The following is a 4554-nucleotide window of genomic DNA, read 5'->3' as shown; positions in this document are numbered from 1 at the left end:
GTCACCCTCGGTAGAGCGCTTTGGCATCCATAGCTCACAGCAACCTCATAGTCTTGGGCTCAAGAGATTCTCTTGCCTCGGTCTCCCAAGTAGCTGAGACTTACATGTGTCCACCACAGCACTTGGCTAATTTTTCTATTTTTGGTAGAGACAGAGTCTTACTCTTGCTCAGGCTTGTCTTGAACTCCTAAGCTCAAGTAATCTACCCTCCTCTGCCTTCTAAAGTGTTAGGATTTACAGGTGTGAGGCACTATTCCAGGCTCATTGGAGGCTTTTAATAAATGTTTATTATTCAATTAATGTGTACTCTGGCTTCTGACCACCCTACTTTCCCAGGGCTATATTCTTGGCAATAATCAGGGATTTCCAAATTGAGTAACTTTTTTCTCAATTCTCCTTTCTTTGATCTCTCCATAATATTGAATGGCGTTAATCATTTGCCCCCTTAAAACAGTATTTAATACAGTTAATCACCTGCCTTTACTTAAAACTCTTGGTCTCCATAGCTTAACACTGTCCTAATTCTCTTTTCCGATGAAACATTTCCAGTCTTTCTTTTTATTGCAGTTTTCAGCCAGGGCTGGGTTTGAACCCACCACCTCCAGCATATGAGGCTGGCGCCCTACTCCCTTGAGCCACAAGTGCTGCCCTGAAACATTTCCTATCATTGCTAGTACCTTTTATTCACTGAAGGAAATGATCATAGCCATTTTCCAGGGTCATTCCTCCAACTCTGATCTTTTCTTTTTATATTTTCTGTATGTTGGAACCCACATCTAGGTCTTGTCATTATTGCCTCTGAGGTCATCCTTAGACTTGGATCCAGGACTTGGATCAGATCTCTTTTCTTTTCTTTTTTTTTTTTTTAAGAGACAGAGTCTCACTTTGTCACTCTCAGTAGAGTGCTGTAGCATCATAGCTCACAGCAACCTCCAGCTCTTGGGCTTAGGTGATTCTCTTGCCTCAGCCTCCCGAGTAGCTGGGACTACGGATGCCTGCTGAAACACCCAGCTATTTTCTTCTGGTAGTTTGGCTGGGGCTGGGTTTGAACCCACCACCCTCAGTATATGGGGCTAACGCCCTGCTCACTGAGCCACAGGCGCCACCCCAGATCTCTTTCTTGAAGCAGGTCCTGGGACTCAACCCCTCCACCAACACTCTTTTTTTTTTTTTTGAGGCAGAATCTCACTCTGTCACCTTACATAGAGTGCTCACAGCAACCTTAAAGTCTTGAATTCAAGTGAACCTCTTATCTCAGTTTTTCAGTTTTTAGTGGTGACGGAGTCTTTTTCTTCCTGAGCTCAGGCGATCCACCCACTTTGGCCTCCCAAAGTGCTAGGATTACAGGCGTTGAGCCACCGCACCCGGCCCAACTCAACACATTTTTAACAGTCACCCCTTGTTCCTTGGAGTTCTCCCCAGCCTTCCTGTAGTAGTATTGTCTTCTCACTGTCATCTTGCAACCCTGAAGGAAAGCTCTTTTAAGTTAAGGACCCTCTCCCCCGCAGCCCCACCCCCCCCACAGTTTCATTCTCTCGCCCTGGGTAGAGTGTCTGGCATCACAGCTCACAGCAACCTCCAACTCCTGGGCTCAAGCGAGTCTCCTGCCTCAGCCTCCCAAGCAGCTGGGACCACAGGCGCCCGCGACAACACCCGGCCATTTTTTGGTTGCAGCCGTCACTGTTGTTTGGCGGGCCGGGCTGGGGATTCGAACCTGCCACCCTAGGTGTATGTGGCTGGCGACTTAGCCACTCGAGCCACAGGCGCCGAGCCCAACCTCAAACTCTTGGGCACAGGTGATCCTCTTGCCTCAGCTTCCCAAGTACCTGGGACTATAGGCGCCCACCACAATGCCCAGCTAAATGTTCTATTTTTATTTATTTATTTTTTTAAACTTTATTTTATGTATATGTATCAGCCATATGTGTATGCACTGAGTTAGCATGGTTTCTTTAATTGCATACCCCTGGATAATCCATTCGAGGAAGATTACTTAGTCCAACTTAACAAGCGCGATGTCCTTCCGGTACTGTCGGGAGCACTGATGGCACATGCTGAGGCAGTACTTCTGGAGCAGACACAGCAAGAGCCAGAACCCTGGCCGAATTTTTGCGGGTGGCTACAGTGGAGCTGCTGGTGTCCCATCTTGTTTTCAGGAGTCTCGCTACCTCAGGATGGTTTCCATGTCCTGAGCTCAAGTGATCCACTTGCCTTCGCCTCCCAGAGTGCTGGGATTACAGTGTGAGCCACTGAGCCCAGCCCCAGTTTAAGGGGTTTTATTGCTAATAGATGAAAGGAAACAGATTAATGATTATAAAACAGCAGCCATGGGAGAATAATAATTTAAGAAATTCTTATAACCAGGTGGTGCCTGTGGCTCAGTGAGTGGGGCCCCGGCCCCATATACTGAGGGTGGCTGGTTCAAACCCGAGCCTGGCCAAACTGCAACAACAACAACGAAATAGCCGGGCATTATGGCGAGTACCTGTAATCCCAGCTACTTGAGAAGCTGAGGCAAGAGAATCGCCTAAGCCCAGGTGTTGGAGGTTGCTGTGAGCTGTGACTATATGGCATTCTACCCAGGGCAAGAAAGTGAGATTCTGTCTCTTAAACAAACAAACAAACAAACAAAAAAGCTTACAGTCCCCAGTCTGTAGTTTCTGACTCTGAAAGATGTTATCTGAAAGTCCTGATATTCTACACTTGGTTTTTATTTCTAAGGGTGGGAACTGCCAAATTTCTCCCTTCTTTTTGACTGTGCCCTTGTGTACCATCAATGCCAGAGAATAGAACCAGAACAACATAAAATAGGTGATACTTTGTGAGAACTGGCTATATCTCTGAGGGCTTCCCTGAAGGATGACCATTCGAGAGGATTATGCTTGCCTTTCCTTACAATCTATCTTTACTACTCTTAAACCAGTGGTTCTCAACCTTCCTAATGCCTCAGCCCTTTAATACAGTTCCTGTGGGTCACCACCCACAGGTTGAGACCTGCTGTTAAACCTTCAACTGTAGGCTTGGCGCCTATAGCTCCGTGGCTAGGGTGCCAGCAACATATACCAGAGCTGGTGGGTTCAAATCCAGCCTGGGCCTGCCAAAGAACAGTGAAAGCTACAACAAAAAAATAGCCAGATGTTGTGGGGGGCACCTGTAGTCCTAGCTGCTTGGGAGGCTAAGGCAAGAGAATTGCTTAAGCCCAGGAGTTGGAGGTTGCTATGAGCTGTGATGCCATGACACTGTACCCAGGGTGATAAAGTGAGACTCTGTCTCAAAAACAAAACAAAACCTTCAACTGTAATCAGTAGGCAATTAACTTAAATCCATATATGTTTCTAGGATTGTCCTTTTCTCCCTAATTCTATGTAAAACACTGCTTGTGTAGAATTGAATTAGGCTGAGTGCTGTGGCTTATGCCTATAATCCTAGCACTTTGGGAGACTGAGACAGTAGTTTGAGATAATCCTTAGATAGAGTAAACACCCATCTCTACAAAAAATGGACATGTTAGCTGGGCATGGTATCTCATGCCTATAGTCCCAGCTGCCTGGGAGGCTGAGACAGGAGAATCATGTTAGCCCAGGAGTTTGAGGTTGCAGTGAGCTATGATGATGTCACTAGACACTCTATCCAGGGTGAGGGAACAAGACCCCTTCAAAAGAAAAAAATTAGTGGTTTTTTTTTTTTTTTTTTTTTTTGAGACAGAGCCTCAAGCTGTCGCCCTGGGTAGACACTGTGGCATCACAGCTCACAGTAACCTCAAGCTCCTAAGCTCAAGCAGTTCTCCTGCCTCTGCCTCCCAAGTAGCTGGGACTACAGGCACCTGGCTATTTTTTGGTTGCAGCCGTCATTGTTTGGTGGGCCTGGGCTGGATTTGAACCCACCAGATCAGGTATATGTGGCTGGAGCCTTAGCTACTTGAGCCGCAGGTGCTGAGCCAAAAAATTAGTTGTTTTCACAAGATTATCTTTTCCTCTGAACTTAGTTTCGATCAGTGGCATGAGGTTTTTTATTTTCCTTTAATATTTATTTATTTATTTTTGAGACAGAGTCTCACTTTATTGCCCTTAATAAGAGTGCCGTGGCCTCACACAGCTCACAGCTACCTCCAACTCCTGGGCTTAGGCGATTCTCTTGCCTCAGCCTCTGAGTAGCTGGGGCTGCAGGTTACTACCACAACGCCCAGCTATTTTTCTTTTTTGCAGTTCGGCTGGGGCTGGGTTTGAACCTGCCACCCTCCGTATATGGGGCCAGCACCCTACTCACTGAGCTACAGGTGCTGCCCCTATCAGTGGTTTTTATTTTCCAAATTTCCGTATTCAGGACTGATGTTATCATTAGCTTACTTTTGTTCTTGTTTACAGGCAGTCCCTGGGTTACAAAGGAGATAGGTTCTATAAGTTTGTTCTTAAGTTAAATTTGTATGTAAGTTGGAACAGGTACATTTACCTATGACCTGTAATAGCCTCTGTAAGTGTGAACTGTACATTAAATTGGTAACTCAAGGATAAGGTGACCAGATTTTTTTTTTTTTTGAGACAGAGCCTCAAGCTG

General features: G+C 46.0%; 1 protein-coding gene and 1 pseudogene across 3 annotated transcripts in view; one reads left to right on the top strand and one right to left on the bottom strand.

Annotated features, from left to right (window-relative positions):
• The window catches only part of PYM1 (PYM homolog 1, exon junction complex associated factor), a 25482-nt gene that overhangs the window by 10308 nt on the left and 10620 nt on the right, over nucleotides 1-4554 (top strand). The window lies entirely within an intron of this gene.
• Nucleotides 1994-2145, bottom strand: LOC111725536 (annotated as a pseudogene).

The sequence above is a fragment of the Otolemur garnettii genome, unplaced genomic scaffold, assembly GCF_000181295.1.
Source record: "Otolemur garnettii isolate 467f Iridium unplaced genomic scaffold, OtoGar3 scaffold00043, whole genome shotgun sequence".
Classification (NCBI taxonomy): domain Eukaryota; kingdom Metazoa; phylum Chordata; class Mammalia; order Primates; family Galagidae; genus Otolemur; species Otolemur garnettii.
The sequence above is the reverse complement of the archived record's forward strand: the minus strand, read 5'-3'. Positions and strand labels throughout refer to the sequence as shown.